This window comes from Ornithorhynchus anatinus, chromosome 1 (genome assembly GCF_004115215.2).
Source record: "Ornithorhynchus anatinus isolate Pmale09 chromosome 1, mOrnAna1.pri.v4, whole genome shotgun sequence".
NCBI classification, from domain to species: Eukaryota; Metazoa; Chordata; class Mammalia; order Monotremata; family Ornithorhynchidae; genus Ornithorhynchus; species Ornithorhynchus anatinus.
The window spans coordinates 29,656,812-29,676,505 of record NC_041728.1 but is presented as its reverse complement, the minus strand read 5'-3'; positions in this window follow the sequence as shown (position 1 = coordinate 29,676,505).

The window sequence follows — 19,694 nt, the reverse complement described above, 5'->3', positions numbered from 1 at the left end:
GGGTTCTTAATCCCGACTCCGCCACTTATCTGCTGTGCGACTTGAGCAAGTCACTTCTCCCTGTAGACCGTAAGCTCACTGTGGGCGGGGAATGTGTCTGCCATGTTGTTATATTGTCCTCTCCCTAGCCCTTAGTTACAGGGTTCCGAACACAACAAGCGCTCAGTAAATACAACTGAGTGACTGACGTCTCTCCGCCTCAGTTCCCTCATCTGTAAAATGGGGATTCAATCCTGTTCTCCGTTTTACTTGGCTCACCTTGCCCCCTCCTACCTCTCCTCCCTTCTCACTCTCCACCGCCCACCCCGCACGTTCCGCTCCTCCGCCGCCCACCTCCTCACGGGCCCCCGTTCTCGCCCATCCCGCCGCCGGCCCCCGGGCCACGTCCTCCCGCGGTCCCGGAACGCCCTCCCTCCTCACCTCCGCCAAACTCATTCTCTTCCCCTCTTCAAAACCCTACTTAGAGCTCACCTCCTCCAAGAGGCCTTCCCAGGCTGAACTCCCCTTTTCCCTCTGCTCCCTCTATCTGCTCCCCCTCTACGCCCCCTTCACCTCGCCTCAGCTAATCCCTCTTTTCCTCCCTTTCCCTCTGCTCCTCCCCCTCTCCCTTCCCATCCCCTCAGCACTGTATTCGTCCGCTCAACTGTATATATCTCCATTACCCTATTTATTTTGTTAATGAGATGTGCATCGCCTTGATTCTATTTATTTGCTATTGTTTTAATGAGATGTTCATCCCTTGATTCTCTTTATTGCCATTGTTCTCGTCTGCCTGTCTCTCCTGATTAGACCTTAAACCCGTCAAAGGGCAGGGACTGTCCCTGAAGAGTAAGCGCTCAATAAATACTATTGAACGAATGAATGGATGGATTTTACTTAGATTGTGAGCCCCATGTGGTACCTGATGATCTTGTGTCTACCCCAGCTCTTATTTCAGTGCTTGGCACATTGTAAGCGTTTAATAAATTCCACAATTATCATTATTATTATTGTTCAAACAGTCAATCGGCCTAGTGTATACAGAGCACTGTGTTAAATGTTGGGAGAGCACAGCAGAATTAATAGACATGATTCTTTCCTTCAAGGAGCTTACAATGTAGCGGGGCAGGCAGGCATTAAAATAAAGTAGAGCTAGGACGAAGTCACTAGGGTATAAGATTTTTACCTAAATGCATGGAAGGACCCAGCCTAGTTTGTGAGGTGGGGCTGAAGTGGCAGTTTGGGAGCCACAGAGGGTGGAGGGATGAGGAATTAATTTGGGAAGGACAGTTCATCTTCCCGAAACCTCGCTCAGCACATAAGTCTCTCCACTTCTCAAAAGCTCCAGTGGTTACCCATTTCCCTCTGCAGACCTGGGAAGCCGCCGATGACCCTTCTGGCGGTTTTGGTCCCCGTCTTCGCCATCAGTTCCCTTCATCCGTCCTCCTCCAGTTCTCACTCTTCCCTCCTCTGACGTTACCTTCAGCCACTACCTTGCTCTCAACTCTACCGCCTACAACCCTGTTGGTGCTGTTCCCTTGGCCTGGAGCTCCTTCCCCACCCAAATCTGCCGGATCAGGGCTCTCCTCATTTTCGACGTCCTCCTGATACCCCACCTCCTCCGGGAAGGCTTTGACTATTAATTCACAGCATCCCAAGTTACATCAGACCACAAGCTACGGCTTTCTAATTTTTAGCCCATCTTCGGCGTTGTGGAGCGTTTGTATATAATAATAATGGTATTTATTAAGAGCTTACTATGTGCCAAGGACTGTTCCAAGTGCTGGGGCAGATTCCATTGCAGCATGGCCTATTGGAGCACGAGCCTGGGAATCAGAGGACCTGGGTTCTAATCCCGGCTCCGCCACTTGTCTGCCCTGTGACCTCGGGTAAGTCACTTGACTTCTCTGTGCCTCAGTTACCTCACCTGTAAAATGGGAATTAAGGCCATGAGAGGGACTGCGTCCAACTCGATTATCTGGGATCTACCCTTGCGTTTAGTACGGTGCCTGGCCCGTAATAAGCGCTTAAAAATATCACACTGTACTTGTTACTATTACTTTTCGACGCTGAACCCCATGGGAGACAGGGACCGTGTCCGTCTCGACTAACTCGTACCTACCCCAGCGCTCAGTACGGTGCTTGGCACACCGTAAGAGCTTAACAAATATTATTATTATTACTCTTTTATTCAGGTATTTCATCGTCTCAGATTTATACCACTGCCCTCTAAATCCTAGTTCTCCCCAGCCTCCCGCTCTTTGTAAGTAAATCGCGTCTCCCCCTCATTAGATTGTAAGCTCCTTTAGGACAGGGTTGCGTGTTTTGCTTCTCTGTGTACTCTCCCAAGTGCTTAATGCAGTATTTTATTGGGAGGCAATCAATAAATTCCAGTGATTGATTGATTGATACATCTGGGCCCCGGGCAGAATGAGAGCTCCCTGAACCAGGAACATGCTCGACCGGGGGGGACTTTAAGGGGCTTCTAATCCCTCAGAGGAAAAGAATATCAAGTGTCTTCTCATTTAACCTTCTGGCCCTTTTCATCTAGGGAGGAAGATTGATGATGACCGTGGTTAGGTCAGTAGGCCTGGTCTCTAAGCAGAGTAGTTAAAGGGCTGGTCCAGTGAAGGGGAATGGAGATCAGTTGTCTGGGGGAGGGGAGGAGGCTGGAAAGGACTTCTGAAGCTGTTTGCCCAGAGCCGAGAAGTGCGGGAATGCGAGCCAGCACGTCCGCCGAGTTAGAGCGAGGGAGAGTAATTATTCCTAATCATTCCAAAGTCGTCGGCATGGAGCGGGACCGAAGCTGTGAAACCTCTCAGACTTCAAGTGAAAAGGGCATAGAAATAGGAGAATCGGTGGAAACTTACAATGAGGGCAACAACGTAAAACGAGTGTAAGTGGTAAAAATGGACCGCCGAGGCGAAAAACGCTCCATTTTTTTTTAAAGCAGCATTGGGCTGGGTTCTTCACTGGCAGTTTTACTTCAAGTATGGTGCCTTTCTCTCTGGTTTAGCAAGCTCTGTGAGTGGGGACCCTCGGTCTGAATCCACGACTTCTTTAGTTATCCCCCAAATAAGTATGGGGAAGCGGGGGAGAGCCAGAGGGGTTGGACATAGTCGTGGCTTCCTTAAAATATTTTCCTTCAATCACATCTATTGAGCGTTTACTGTGTGCAGATCACTGTCCTAAGCGTATGGGAGAGTACAACAATAAGCAGACACATTCCCTGCCCACGATGAGCTTACAGTCTAGAGGGGAAGACCGACATTAATATAAATAATCACAGATATATACATTAGTGTGTGGGGCTGGGAAGGGGGACGAATAAAGGGAGCTAGTCAGGGCTACGCAGAAGGAAGTGAGAGAAGAGGAAAGGAGGAGCTTAGTCAGGAAAGGCCTCTTGCAGGAGTTGTGCTTTTAAGAAGGTTTTGAAGCAGGAGACCGTAAACGGAGACCATTGAGAACACATTCTATTTTCATAATTGCAGAGAAGGGGGAATGGAGCCTTTGTGTCCAAATATTTCCCGGGAGACTGACCTCTTTCACGGTCGGACTGTGGTACCTTCAGAAATACACCCCCCCCCCCCCCAGATTTGAGTTTACTAAGCCAAATATTCTGCCCCGTAACCACAGTGGAAACTTGCCTAACTCTTGGAGAACTCCTAAAGAGTTAAACAGTTCCTCACCCATGCTGGAAACTGCTGCCCAGGTGCGTTTGAATTTCATGATTAGAAACAGAGCCCAGACGATCTCCCCATATTGGTCTGGCCTTTTGAAGAGGCACATTAACTCTTCTCAGGCTTGACCTTGAGCAGCGATGACATCTTCTCACTCCCAATTTCCTGCTTGATAGTCCTGGGCTTCTCCCGGCCTTCACATGGGAACCGTCAAAGGTTGATCCTGGACCTCATCTTTAGGATTACTGAAGAGAATTTGCAAGAATTTACAGAGCTCGGTTAGAATGCCTGGCTCAGGAGTGTTCTTAATAGCGGGTCGTTCGACGTAGAGGCTTCAGAAACAGTTTCTGATTCTCGAGTGAAGTCCTTTATTAATCCGGGGGGACGGTTTTTCCACGGGTCCCCTCCGTGTTTTGGTATTGTTCTTTTTAACCACAGAGGCACGGCTTTAGAGTCAACAGAGATGTGACATAGCAGTCTGCTAAGGAACGGACTGGAATTTGGGCGTCTTAAGGATAGTTCTGGCTCCCTGACAAGACAAGAAAATCATGACGGGGAAGGAAACACCGTCCGTGTTTCTTGTAGTTTTAAAATCAAATGAAGCAATTTCCTGAAAATCGATTTTGTTTTTGATCTAATTTGGCCTCGTTTACTTTCTGCTCTGTGCTCCAGAAAGACAGAAACTCAACTGGTCATTGTTTACCTCTGCAGTCCTCGTTAGTTTCACTTCCTGGTTCACGGAGCACTAGTTCGGAATTACCGCGTCTCAGTCCGCGTCAACAAAATGTTTCAGATGAGCTTGAAAAATATTTTCACTGACATTTTAAAAATCATCCAAATGGCTCTGTTTATTTTAACTCATGTAAATCTCATTTTCTTGTCCCCAGACCTAAACCTGAGGCCTAAGCACATCAACAGTGTTCCTTTCATGTAGGAGAGAAATGTCAGAAAATAGCAGGAGTAGCACATGGAGTTAAAACCTGTGCCAACGACGTTGCCTTGGATTAAATTTGACGGTAATTGTTTGAGAAGCAATGTTCAAAAAGAAAAGTCGTTAAAAAATGTGGAGGACTCTTGTTTTCCCTTTTTTCGCTTTTGGACGGTGAACACGCTGAACCAGATTTTCTACTTCCCAGAATGAATGACACTAGGTGGCAGAATAATCACACCCCAAAATTTCTCGACCGTCCGTCTTTGCGTCAGCTAGTGCTTGGCCCAGGTACCGCGACCATCTGTGGCCGCGTGAGATTAGACCGAATAATATCCCGGTCAATTCACTCTTGACCAGGAATTGGCCGAGATGCTTCCAGGACTTTGGCTTTTCCTTAAATCCTTCGCCTTTTGAATGATTTTCTCTGTTTCGTTCGGGGGGCTTGGATCCGAGGCGGAGTCGGTCAGTCGATCGTATTTACTGCGCAGGGCGCTGTTCTAAGCGCTTGAGAGAGTTCAATAATGAAAATGATACTCGTATTTGTTAAGCGCTTACTCTATGCCAAGCACTGTTCTAAGCACTGGGGTAGATACGAGGTACTCAGGTTGTCCCACGTGGGGCTCACGGTCTTAGTCCCCATTTTACAGATGAGGTAAATGACGCACAGAGAAGTTGTGGCTTTCCCAAGGTCACACAGCAGACGAGCGGCGGAGCTGGGATTAGAACCCACGTCCTCTGACTCCCAAGCATGTGCTCTTTCCACTGAGCCACGCTCCTTCTCACAGTAGAACAATAAACAGACACCTGCCCTGCCCACAGTAAGCTTACTTCTAAAGGGGGAGACAGTAATATGAATAAATAGATATGTACATAAATGCTGTGGGGTTGGTAGGGGGGATGAATAAAGGAAGCAAGTCAGGGTGACCCAGAAGGGAGTGGGTGTGGGAATTCTGCCTCTTTCAACCAGGATTTACAAAGGATTTCTCGCCAGGCAGGTAGAGGGTCGCTAGGCGGGCGGGTGGCTAGATTATCCACCATACTGCTTCAGATTTGGTCTCTCCGGACCTCCTTGGATGACTCAAAATACTGGCTGGATTAGAGTTCTGTGCCGGCAGCCATGTTTTTGTCTCTCTACGTCAAGTATATTTGCTGGCATCACTGCATAATCAAAATGTCCTTCCTTCGTTATGGTCTTTATCAAATCCTTACTAGGGGGCAGACATTGATCTAAGTGCTGGGATAGATACAAGCTCATCAGATGGGACACAGTCCATGTCCCACTCGGGGCTCAAAGTCTTAATCCCCACTTGGGGTAACTGAGGCCCAATGAAGTGAACTGACTTTACCTAAAATAGCGGACGGGTGGTCGACCCCGGATTAGGACCCAGATCCTTCGACTCCCAGCCCAGTGCTCTATTCACTAGGCCACGCTGCTTATGGCTACTTTCCATAGGCCGGCAGATCACTCAAGGGGAACTACTTTAGCTCTAGATTGTAAGCTCGTTGTGGGCAGGGAATGTCACCGTTTATTGTACTTTCCCGAGTGCTTAGTACAGTGCTCTGCACGCGGTAAGCGCTCAATGAATGCGATCGAACCAATGAACGAACGAATGTCGCTATAATGGAAAATGGGCATTTCCCCTTCGGCCATGAGCCCCGTGAGGCTGTGTTTATTCTGGTTGTATTTGTATCTACCCCAGCGCTTAATACAGTGCTTGGACACATAGTAGACCCTTAACAAATACCACCCTTATCACAATTATTTCGACTCCTGGGTGTTTAAGAAGTAGACCTCGATGCAGAAATTAAGACTGAGAGCTAAGAGAAAAAAGAAGAAAGAACAGTCCTTTGTAGATGGAATGTCAATAATGCTTTTGTATACATTCTACTTTTCAGTTGGGAAAGGCGTTCTCTAAGTATCACATGGGGCAGGAGGTAAAATCTTCATTTTATAGATGGGAAAGTGGAGAACTTTGCTGTCTTGGTTAAGATGCCTGAGACATCTTGTTCCCCCAAAGTCCTCTCAGGTTGGTGATTTCTCCACTAGCCCCCGTTGCCATTTTGATCTCTGAATGAACCCATTTTATAGAAGTTCACTGTGAAGACAGGGAAGCAGCGTCGCCTCGTGGATAGAGCACGGACATGAGAGTCAGAAGGAGTCAGAAGACGTCAGAAAGACCTGGGTTCTAATCCTGGCCTCTCCACTGGTCTGCTGTGTGACCTTGAGCAAGTCACTTACCTTCTCGGTGCTTCAGCTACCTCGTCTGTAAAATGAGGATTAAGATTACGAGCCCCATGTAGGGACCGTGCCCGACATGATTTGCTCGTACCCACCCCAGCGCTTAGAACGGCGCCTGGGTCAAAGTAAGAGCTTAACAAATACCGGAATTCTCATCATTATTTTTAATCAATAAATACGATCGATCGATGGATCGATCGGCACTATTGCTACGATGTAACCGTAAACCAAGGGTTGGGAGTGTGATACTTTCTTGTGAACTTTAATGTTCCTTAAAATGAAATGCCATAAAAATTCCTAAGAAGCGGTAAAATTTCCAAAGGGGCCTTCTCTTTATCGTTTTCCTTTATGGCCTCTTTGGTGCTGTTGTGAATAAGTGTTTCTCAAATAACCCTGTTTGCAGTCCTTGAAATCCAGCCCGGATTTTCTCCCCTTTCCACGTTGAACTTGCAATTCAGACTTTTTTTTTTCTTTGTTGCTGGATATTTTTCCCCCACATTTCTGCCTTCCTTCCCTGGCCTTCCACCACCAATAAAAATGGTAACTCTTCTGTCCTGGAGACACGAACGGCGATGTTGCTGCAAGACGGGCCTCGCTTTTAAGCTGCTGGGCTAGAACATTGGTAAAAATGAGTCACGGCTTGTTTCTATCTATATTTGCTTCTGAGTCAAGGAGCTTAATTTTCTCACCATAATTTTTAATGTGTATTTTTTTTTAATTTTAAGCGAAACGGCCAAAATTTGGCCCACTTCCTTGAAATTATATGTTTGCAAAGATTCCACGATGCTTCGTATTTTTTTTCCCCCCCAAAATGAATGTTTCGGTGAGGTTGGTTTTGCTGTTTTTCCCTTTTGGAAAAAAAAAAAAAAATGAGAATACGAAACAGGCTGAGCCCCCTCCATAATTCTCCAGGAACTAGCTGTTGTGTGTCGCCCAGATTTGCTAAACAACTGAACGATTGCAAGCCAGCATATACGTCTGGGCTGTGTAAACAAATCTGTAAAGCTTTACCACTGCGTTTGACTCAGGGACCGTGAGCCAACCCACAAGGAAGTAAGGAATGGGGAAAACAATGTAGCCGGTTGTGGGCAGGAATGTGTCTGCTCGTTGTTATATTGTACTCTCCCAAGTGCTTAGTACAGTGCTCTGCACATAGCAAGTTCTCAATAAATACGATTGAATGAATGAAAAGAATCATTTTTTTTAACAGTATTCATTAAGCTCTATGTGCCAGACATTGTACTAAGCCCTGGGGAAGATATAAGTTTATCTGTGACCCACGAGGGACTAACAGTGTTAATCCCCGTTTTAGAGATGAGGTAACTGAGGCCCAGAGCGGTGAAGTGACTTGCCCAAGGTCACACAGCAGGCAAATAACAGAAAGTCAATTGTCAGCATCAAAGAAATACATTTATTATGCTCTGAAATCCATGATTAAGGCTGTGAACCCAATGTGGGACAGGGACTGTGTCCATCCCAATAAGAATAATAATAATAATAATAATGATGGTATTTTTAAAGCCCTGGGGTAGATACAAGGTAATCAGTTTGTCCCACGTGGGACTCACGGTCTCGATCCCCATTTTACAGATGAGATAACTGAGGTACAGAGAAGTGAAGTGGCTTGCCCAAGGTCACACAGCAGACAAGTGGCAGAGCCGGGATTAGACCCCACGCCCTCTGACTCCCAAACCGGGGCTCTTGCCACTAAGAGGGCAGGGTTCATGTCTTCTAACTTTTTTACCTCTCCTAAGTGCAAAGTAGGTACTATATAGACTGTAAACTGCTCTCTAGACTGTAAGCTCATTGTGGGCAGGGAATGTGCCTGTGCATTCATTTATTCAGTCTTTTTTATCGAGCACTTACTGTGTGCAGAGCACTGTACTAAGTGCTTGGAAAGTACAGTTCGGCAACAGATGGAGACAATCCCTGCCCACGACAAGCTCACAGTCCAGAAGGGGGGAGACAGGCATCGAAACAAGTAAACAGGCATCAGTAGCGTTCATATGAATGAATAGAATTATAGCTATACACATGTCATTCATATAAATAAATAGAACGTTAAATATGTACATATATACAGGTGCTGCTCGGGGGGAAGGGGAGTAGAGCAAAGGGAACGAGTCGGGGCGGTGGGAAGGGGAAGGGGAGCAGAGGAGACGGGGAAAAAGTCTTTGTGGCATTAGTATTGGACAACACAGAGCTGTCAATTTCCCGGATTTCATTCGATCGTATTTATTGAGCGCTTCCTGTGGGCAGAGCACTGTACTGAGTTCTTGGAATGTACAATTTGGCACCAGATAGAGACAATCCCTGCTGCCCGACAATGGGCTCACAGTCTAAAAGGGGGAGACAGCAAAACAGAACAAGTAGTCAGGCATCAATACCATCAAGATAGATGAATAGAATCATAAATATATACACATTCCTGGATCGATTAGTAGGCCCCGAGGCGAGATGAAATTACAGTAAACCCACTATAGCAGGTTGAATGAGAAACATTCGGCTTCTTTTCAGGGGTTGGAGGCGTTCAGAATCATGTGAATCTGTGAATTCCATCCAAATGAACACTTGTTTATTGTTCTATCGAACTCTCCCAAGCGCTTAGTACAGTGCTTTGCACACAGTAAGCACTCAATAAATACGATTGAATGAACGAATGACTAAATGCTTAACGTCTGTCTCCCCCCTCTAGACTGTAAGCTCCAGATCGGCAGGGACATGTCTACCCACTCTACAAACAGAATGAGTCTGTCGTAACGTACTCTCCCGAGCGCTTAGTACAGCGCTTTGCACGCAGGAAGCCCTCAAAACATACGACTGAATGAATAACCTCTATTGTACTCTCCCAAGCCCTGCGCTCATTAAATACCACTGACTGATTGATTGATAAACTGATTGGAACTGCTTCCAAATCGAATATAATGCCCAAGCTGAGCCCAGGCTCTCTAATTTCCGTTTGCGCCTTCTGTTTCGTCTGAATCTCGATGCTGCCCTACTTGACTGGGCCAAAAAGACACACTAATCTAATCGTTCGAGCTAGTGTGCGAATGACTCGGTGACTTTTGATGATGGCCTCAGCCCCCGGAGTTAAAAAGCTTCCCAGAGGATCAGACTCACATTCCAACCGCGGTTCCCGGATTCCTTGTCGAATCTTCGAGTCGGCAGGGGCCTAGAATCCCCCAGTCTTCAAAGCCCTCCTGAAATCCCTGCGGGAGGCTTTGCCCGATTGATTTTTCTTTTCCCCAGGTAATATCCTCCTAAGTGCCACCTCAGCACTTTCACACCACCTCAGTCAGCTCTCTAACTCTCCCAATCCAGAGCACTTCTCTAGTTAACTCACAAATTCCAATATTTAAGCACTTTTTCGGTTTTCGTATTCCTCTTTCCAGTCTCTTCATCTTCTAGCAATCGGTCCGTCGGTCCATGACCTTCATGAAGCTCCTCGTTGAGGCGGAACACGGGACTGAGCGCTTGTGGAGTAGAATACGACAGAGTGGCAGACACGTTCCCTGCCAACCCGGAGCTTATAGTCTAGAGGTTCATTCATTCACCAGTATTTATTGAGCGCTTACTATGTGCAGAGCACTGTACTGAGCGCTTGGAATGAACAAGACGGCAAAGACAGGGACAGTCCCTGCCGTTTGACGGGCTTTCGGTCTAATCGGGGGAGACGGGCAGACGAGAACAGTGGCAATAAATAGAGTCAAGGGGAAGAACATCTCGTTAAAACAATGGCAACTAAATGATAAGAGCATGATAATAATAATAATGGCACATAAATAATAATAATAACTAAATAAGAGGTGGAGGGCAAGTGCTTAGTACAGTGCTTGGCACGCAGTGAGCGCTCCATAAAAATCGATCGCTTGAGGCGGGATTTTAGGAGGACTTTGAAGCTGGGGAGAGCTGTGGTCTGGCAGATTTGTCCTCACAAAACCGGGTAGACAGAAAAAAGGTTCTCGAACCCAAAATGGTAACTTAACCTGGAATAGCCCCTTCCAAACAGAAATTATTAGGTTAGGGGCTGAAGCAGGATCTGGATGGCCTCTTTTCTCACAAAAGTTGCCGTTTCCCCAAAGTCTTTCCTAAGGAAAAGGAAATATCAGTTTTATTCAGGGCTGTTCTTTTCCCCTGACAGTGCAGTGTAGACTTACAGAGTGGTAGAGCTCAGGAGGTAATGTCATCTATACTTATCGTCTTCAATGGCGGATGCAAATAATATGTTCTTCCTCATGTTTCCATATTTACTGCAAGATGGATAGGAAAATGATCTAGGCAGGGATCTGTTATTATATGTGAGTCTGAGGAGCTACCCAAATAGTAGAGAAGCAGCACAGATAAAGCACGGACCCGGGAGTCAGAAGGTCATGGGTTCTGATCCTGGCTCCACCACGTGCCTGCTGGGTGACCTTGGGCAGCTCGCTTCACTTCTCTGGGCCTCAGTTCCCCCATCTGTAAAATGGGGATTGACACTGTGAGTCCCACGTGGGACAGGGACTGTATCCAACCTAATTATCTTGTATCTACACCAGTGCTTAGAATAGTGCCTGGCACACAGTAAGCGCTTAACAAATATCAAAAAAAAAAAAAATTAGCCATGTCGTATTGAATGGTCTAGGGGTGGCTGAGGCCTGCAGCTGGGCTCGATGGATCAATCAGTAGCATGAAGCAGCAGAGTCCAGTGGTTAGAGCACGGGCCCGGGAGTCAGAAGGACCCGGGTTCCAATTCCGGCTCCACCACTAGTCTGCTGCTTGACCTTGGGTAAGTCGCTTCACTTCCCTTGACCTCGATTCCCTATTCTGGAAAGAGGGGATTGAGACGGTCAGCCCCATGCGGGACAGGGACCGTGTCCGACCCGATCGGCGTATATCCATCCCAGTCCTTAGTACGGTGCCTGGCAATATAGTAAGTGCTTAAATACCACAACTATGATTATCATTATTGTTGCTATTGTGATTTACTCTGTGCAGACCACCGCACTAAGAGGTTGAAGCAGCTCGATAGAGTTGGTAAAAATGAACTCGGGCCTCGAGGGGCTAACTGCCCAGCAAGGGAGGGAAACACTAAAATAATTAGAAGTAGGGGTAAACAACAGAGTGTAAACATGCACATAAGTGCTCTGTGGATGTGGTGGGAGAGGGGGCGGGGAAATAAAGGAGGCAGGGTGTATCCAATGTGGACGTGGATCCAGAAGCGAGGCTGACCACCCCTGTCTCAACTCCCAAGTGTCCTTCCTCTGGGAACGTCCCCTCCCGCTCTCCCAGATCCGGCTGGCTTTCTCAAATTTGGCAGGGAAGTGTTCCCTGGAAAACCTCTGCATCGATGTGGTCTAGTGGTTAGGGCATGGGCTGGGAGTCAGGGGACTCTGGCGCTATTCCTGACTCACAGCGGACAGCGAACGGGCCCGGGAGCCGCAAGACCTGGGTCCCGATCCTGACTCCGCCACTTACCTGCTGCGTGGCCCTGGGCAGACTTTTCTGTGCCTCAGTTTCCTCAACTGCAAAACGGAGAGGCAGCGCCCATTCTCCCTCCTACTTCGATTGCGAGCCCCACGCGGGACGGGGACTGCGTCCAACCTGATTAACCTGTATTTACTCCAGTGCTCGGAACAGCGCTTCGACGCATAGGGAGCGCTTAACAAATACCGTAAAGACCACGTGCAGTTAGTTGATGTTTTCAAAAAAGCAGCTGGGCGGCGGAATGAGATACGATCCGGAGAGGGGTGAGGCTGGGGCAGAGAAGTCTGTGAGGAAGGATACGATGAATGCTTGGATCACTGCGGGACAGTTTGATTCTGGAGATGGTCTGAAGAAAGACCCGACAGGAATGGAAGATTAACTGAATATGGGGATTGAAGGAGAGAGCGGGCCGTCAAGAATCAGTCGATCAACCATCCATTACCTAGTGGAAAGACCACAGGCCTGGGAGTCAGAGAACCTGGGTTCTAATCCTGCTCCATCACGTGCCTGCTCTATGACCTTAGGCAAGTCACTGAACTCCTCAGTGCTTCAGTTTCTCCACCTGTAAAATGGAGTTCAAATCCCGGTTTTCCCTCCCCCTAAAACTGGGAGTCCCACGGGGGACTAACTGATTAACTTGTCTCGACTTCAACGCTTAGTACACCTGTCACATCATAAAAGCTTTACAGAGAGAAGCAGCGTGGCTCAGCGGAAAGACCCCGGGCCTGGGAGTCGGAGGTTGCGGATTCTAATTCCGACTCTGCCGCCCGTCAGCCGCGTGACTTTGGGCAAGTCGCTTAACTTCTCCGCGCTTCAGTTACCTCGTCTGTAAAATGGGGATGACGACTGCGAGCCCCACGGGGGACAACCTGATTACCTTGCAATCCCCCCTGTGGTTAGATCAGTGCTTGGCACATAGTAAGTGCTTAACAAAAAACATTGAAAAAAAGTGGAGGCGACAGGAATTTGGGAAGGAAAGGTAGGAAGGAGGGGGTTGATAACTGGAAGCAAAGGAGGGTTTTTGTTCTGGGTACATGGACCTTTTTGAAAGCAGTGCTTATGAGCCACCGGAGAGCGAGAAGCTGACGATGGTGGCCAGTGCCGAGGTTGGGAGGTTGGGAGGAGAGGATCTGAGGAGAGGAAGGTGAGGCCTTGGGTGTTTGATCTGTTGAGATTGAGTGGTCAGCGGGGCGACCAGAGAGAGTCGTCCTGGAGGCAGGAGGAGATGCGAGGTTGCAGAGAAGGAGAGAGGTCGGGGCCACCGATTTAGATTTGGGTGCCGTCCCGAGGGGAGGTGGTTGTTTTAGCGCTAAGAGCCAGTGGGCTCCCCAAGGCCGGTGGGTGTAGACAGGGAGATAGGGAAGCAGCGGGGAGACGCACCTGCCGTCGCCTATCCAAATTGGAGGTGTCCCTGCCGTGCCCCCCAAGAAATATTCCCTGGGCTGCTCTTTATGCAATTCCCTTTGTGCTCTCCGTAAACAGTTTATGCATGCTGAGAAGCAGCATGGCTTAGTGGAAAGAGCCCGGGCCTGGGAGTCAGAGGACCTGGGTTCTAATTCCGGCTTGCTGGGTGACGTTGGGCAAATGGTTTAACTTCTTTTTGCCTCCGTTCTGTTCACCTTCCTATTTAGACTGTGAGCCCCCGGGCGGGACAGGGACTGTGTGCAACCTAATTAACTTGTATCTGCCCCAGTCCTTAGTAAGCGTTTAACAAATGCCGTAAAATAAAAAAAATACTCTCCCTCCCTCCCGACAAAAGCCTCCAGAGGCTCTTTCAGGCTGGAGTTCACGCTAGCAGAGGCTGAGGCGAGATGACCTTATCCCCACCCCCTCTCTTTTCCTGTCTGTCTATTCTTTCTTTTCTGCCACTGACCAACTCTCATGAGAGGAAGTTAATCCGGGGACAAATAAATTCTGCGTGTGGCGGTGTGTAGTTGTTTAGTGACTGTGAAGCAGCGTGGCTCGGTGGAAAGAGCCCGGGCTCTGGAGTCGGAGGTCGTGGGTTCGGATCCCGGCTCTGCCACCCGTCAGCCGTGTGACCGCGGGCAAGTCGCTTCACTTCTCTGTGCCTCAGTTCCCTCATCTGTCAAATGGGGATGAGGACTGTGAGCCCCACGTGGGACAACCTGATTGCCCTGTGTCTACCCCAGCGCTTAGAACAGTGCTCGGCACATCGTAAGCGCGTAACACATACCAACATTATTATGTATGTCTATAATAGTGATCGTGTTGGTATGTGTTACGCGCCTACTATGTGCCGGGCACTCCACTAAGCGCTGGGGTGGTTTCGAGCAAATCGGGCTGGACACAGTCTCTGTCCCACATGGGGCTCTGTTCTGTGGTTGGGTGGGGGTATTTTGTGCTTTAACCTTCTCTGTGTACGTGGGTGGTTTGTGCTCTGGAGTGCCGGTGGGTGGGTGTTTTTGTGTTCTTGAGTGTGGGCGTGTGTGTGCTCTGTGCCGGAGCGTGGGTGTGTGAGTTTCGTGCTTCTGCGTATGTCTCTTTTTCTCCTCTACCCGTCTCCCCCTGCTCACTGTTCCCAGTCCACCGACCCTGTCCTTCGGAAACCCCAGGCCCTAGCAGAAAACTCATAAGGGACGTGAGGTCGGCAAATCTATTCTCCTTTTGTCCTCTTTGAAAAGAACGGATCGTTTTCCTAATCATTTCAACTAATCTAATCGGTAATTTGCTGTTTGGGGAAGTGGGGCCCACATGCAGGGATAGAACCAACTGAGAAGTCCAGAATGGTTTCACGGACTCGACGGATATTACGATTTTTTTAATGGTATCTGTTAAGCGCCGACTATTCTACGCGCTGGGAGAGATTTGAGTTGATCAGGTGGGATACAGTCCCGGTCCCCCAAGGGGCTTTACAGTCAAGTAGGAAGGAGAACAGGTAATGAATCCCCATTTTACCCGCCTACTCTGTGCCGAGCACTGTTCTAAGCGCTGGGGTGGATACAGGGTCATCGGGTTGTCCCACGTGAGGCTCACAGTCTTCATCCCCATTTGACAGATGGGGGAACTGAGGCACAGAGAAGTGAAGTGACTTGCCGACGGTCACCCAGCTGTCAGGTGGCAGAGCCGGGATTCGAACCCATGGCAGCTGAGGAAACCGAGGCACAGAGATGTTAAGTGGCTTTCCCAAGGTCGCACGGCAGACAGGCGGCAGAGCCGGGAATAGAACCCAGGTCCTCTGGTTCCCAGGCCTGTATTTTATCCGTATTTTATGACGAAGCAGCGTGGCTCGGTGGAAAGAGCGCGGGCTTTGGAGTCAGGGGTCATGGGTTCGAATCCCGGCTCGGCCACTTGTCAGCTGTGTGACCGTGGGCAAGTCGCTTCACTTCTCGGCGCCTCAGTTCCCTCATCTGTAAAATGGGGATGAAGACTGTGAGCCCCACGTGGGACGACCTGATTCCCCTGTGTCTACCCCAGCGCTTAGAACAGTGCCCGGCACATAGTAAGCGCTTAACAAATACCAACATCGTTATTATTATTATTGCTATCCAATGGGCCGTGCCGCTCCCCTCTTATAATACATCAAGCTTATTCCAAGGAGTTAACAATCACATTTCAGACAAAAAGGAAAAGAAATGATTTTCGCCAGTCAGCCATGAAAATTTGGGAAACCAGCCCGCGGTTACATTTAGTTTTAGTCTTTTTCTTCCACCGGGCAGTTGTCTCGCTGATTCTTGTTCTGATGAGTTCTGGAAAACAGATCAGGAAGCTCAAAATACGTCCAGCCACGGCAAACCTTGGAGGGGGAGATTGGATCATGTGAAATAGACTCTCCTCTGGTTATGATCCATTTGCAGTCTCGGAGGGGAATTTAGCTTCTAAAAGAAGCAGGGCTGGAATTCGGAACGTTTGTTCGGCATCTGGTCACGGCCTCGGTCACCTGTCTCCCGAAACACTGCACTCTTCTCTCTCTGGGAGAATTCGTCCGTTCGTTCACGTATTTATCGAGCCCTTACTGTGTCCTAAGCGCCTGAGAGAGTACAGTGCAACAATAAACGACACGTTCCCTGCCCACGACGAGCTTACGGTGTCTAGAGGGATGGAGATGGACATTAATAGAAAGAATTAAATGACAGATAGGGAAATAAGTGCTGCGGGGCAGGGAGGAGGGATGAACAGAGCGAGCAAGTCGGGGCGACGCAGAATGTCGAGGCTATGGGCGAGTCAACCGACTCTTTGGTCTTCCCACGCGTAAAGTGAGGATCACTCTCTCGGCCCATCTCACGTGATTGAATTACGGCTCGGAGGAATTTCCCACTGGCTGCGGAAGAAATTCAAAATAGAAAATGAACGAATCCAAAACGCGGTCTAATTCTAGGGGTGGGCAACTGAAGACCCTTGGCCAAGGTGAATAAAATAGGCACGTGTCCGACTGTGTCCAAATACCCAGTTGAGGTACGTCCAGTTCTGACGTTCACGAATGAACACTCCTTAGGGATTAGGAAATACTTTTCCAGGAAACGTCCGTCCATCTGGCGAGCCCAGATTTGCACCGTCAGAAGAAATCATTATGCCCATAGGTTAAAAGCGGCGTGGCCTAGTGGAAAGGGACGGGCCTGGAAGTCCCAGGTTCTGTGTTCTAATCTGCCACTCCTCTGCCGCGCCACGCTGGGCGATTCATTTTACGTCTCTGTACCTCAGTGACCTCTCCTGTAAAGTGGGGATCTAAACCCCGAACCCGCGGGGGAACCGGAATGTGTCCGACTGATTATCTTGTACCTACCCCAGCGCTTAGTACAGCGCCCGGCACGTAGTGAGCACTCAGCAAATACCATCTTAAAGAAAAAACACGCATTCCGCTGCATCAATTACAGGGTTCAGGAGGACTTGATTTTTCCAATTGACGTGCCCGTTGTTGCCGAAGGACGGACCAGGGCAAAGAGCCCCGTGTGGTACGGGGACTGTGTCTGACCTGATTAATTTGTCTCTCCCCCAGCGCTTAGAACAGTGCTTGAAACGTAGTAAGCGTTTAACAAATATAAAAGTGTGGCCTAGTAGAAAGAGCACAGGCCTGGGAGTCAGAAGGGCCTGGGTTCTAATCCTGGCTCTGCCAAGTGCAAGTCACTTAACTTCTCTGTGCCTCGGTTTCCCTATCTGTCAAACGGGGATACCTATTCTCCCTCCTCCTTGGACTGTGAGCCCCATGTGGGTCACGGGCTGTGACCAACCTAATTAACTTGTATCCACCCCCAGCACTTAGAACAGTGCCTGAAACACAGTAATCTCTTAACGAATGCAACAGTGCGGACTAGTAGAAAGGTCACGGGCCCGGGAGTCAGAGGACTTGGGTTCTATTATGATTGCTGTGTGATCTTGGGCAAGTCATTTAACTTGTCTGTGCCTCATTACGCCTGTTCTCCTTGCTGCTTAGGTCGGGAGCCCCGTGCGGGACAGGGACTTTGTCCAACCTAACTCACTTGTACCTACCCCAGCGCTTAGAACAGTGTGAACGCTTAACAGATACCATAAAAAATAACAATAATAAATACCGTTTTTATTAATATTGACAGAAACCGTCTAACAAAAAAAGTCTTTGGTCCAAGGAGGCAGATTTTCTCCAGTTAGTGTTTACAGGAGAAATGGGTTCCTCTCCGTTAGTGCTCGGCCAGGCTTATCCATCAATCGATCGATCGATCGATGGCATTTATCGAGTTCCTACTGTGTACTGAGCACTGGACTGAGCGTTTCAGAGATTATGATGACGGATTTGGTAATCTCGTCCCCAGTAATGATTACGGTATCTGTTAAGCGCTTTCTATGTGCCAGGCACTGTCCTAAACGCCGGGGTGGATTCAAACCAATCGGTCGGACGCGTCCCACGTGGGGCTCGCAGTCTCAATCCCCGTTTTACAGAGGAGGTAACTGAGGCACAGAGAAGTGAAGTGACTTGCCCGAGGTCGCACAGCGGACGAGTGGCAGGGCTGGGATTAGAGCCCATGACCTTCTGACTCCCAGGCCCGGGCTCTATCCACTACCCCATGAGCTTACGGTCTAGAGAGAGAGACAGATATCAATATGAATAAGTAATCTATAACAAAAAATATATAGATATGTACAGTTGAGATGGTAGCGGCTTACGATGTAGAGGTTACAGTGTAGCAGGGGAGACGGACAGTAAAATAATAATAATAATAATAATAATAATGTTGGTATTTGTTAAGCGCTTACTAGGTGCCGAGAACCGTTCTAAGCGCTGGGGTAGACACAGGGGAATCAGGTTGTCCCACGTGGGGCTCACAGCCTTAATCCCCATTTAACAGATGAGGTTAACTGAGGCCCAGAGAAGTGAAGTGACTGGCCCACAGTCACACAGCTGACAAGTGGCAGAGCTGGGAATTGAACTCATGACCTCTGACTCCAAAGCCCGTGCTTTTTCCACTGAGCCACAGTGGAATAAATTACAGATATGGGAGAGGACACAGTATAATAATAATTCATTCATTCAATAGTATTTATTGAGCACTTACTATGTGCAGGGCACCTGACTAAGCGCTTGGAATGTACAATTCGGCAACAGACAGAGACAGTCCCTGCCCAGTGACGGTCTCACGGGCTAATAATTATGGTACTAGAGAAGCAGTGTAGCTCAGTGGAAAGAGCTCGGGTTTGGGAGTCAGAGGGCATGGGTTCGAATCCCTGCTCTGCCACTCGTCAGCTGTGTGACTGTGGGCGAGTCACTTCACTTCTCTGGGCCTCCGTTACCTCATCTGTAAAATGGGAATTAAGACCGTGAGCCTCAAGCGGGGCAACCCGATGACCCCGTATCTACCGCAGCGCTTAGAACAGTGCTGCGCACATAGTGAGTGCTTAACAACTACGTTATCTTTACTTGATAAGCGCTTACTGTGAGCCAAGCACTGTTTTAAGCTCTGGAGCACTGTATGAGGGGAGTGGGCAGAAAGGTCACCTGGTGATGTATGAAGGTTTATTAATAATAATTGTGATATCTGTTAAGTGCTTACTATGCGCCAAGCACCGTTCTAAGTCCTGGGGTGGAAACAAACCAATCGGGTTGGACCCAGTCCCTGTCCCACAAGGGGCTCCCAATCTTAATCTTCATCCCTATTTTACAGATGCGGTAACTGAGTCCCAGAGAGGTGAAGGAACTTGTCCAAGGTCACACAACAGACAAATGGCGGAGCCGGAGTGATTCTCCCTATCGATCAGTCGATTTGTATTTATTGAGTGCTTACCAAGAAGCAGCACGGCCTAGTGGATAGAGCACGGGCCTGGGAGTCAGAAGGTCATGGGTTCTAATCCCGGTTCCGCCACTCGTCTGCCGAGGGATCTCGGACGAGTCACTTCACTTCTCCGGGCCTCAGTCACCTCATCCGTAGAACGGTGATTGAGACCGTGAGCCCCGTGAGGGACGGCGTCCGACCCG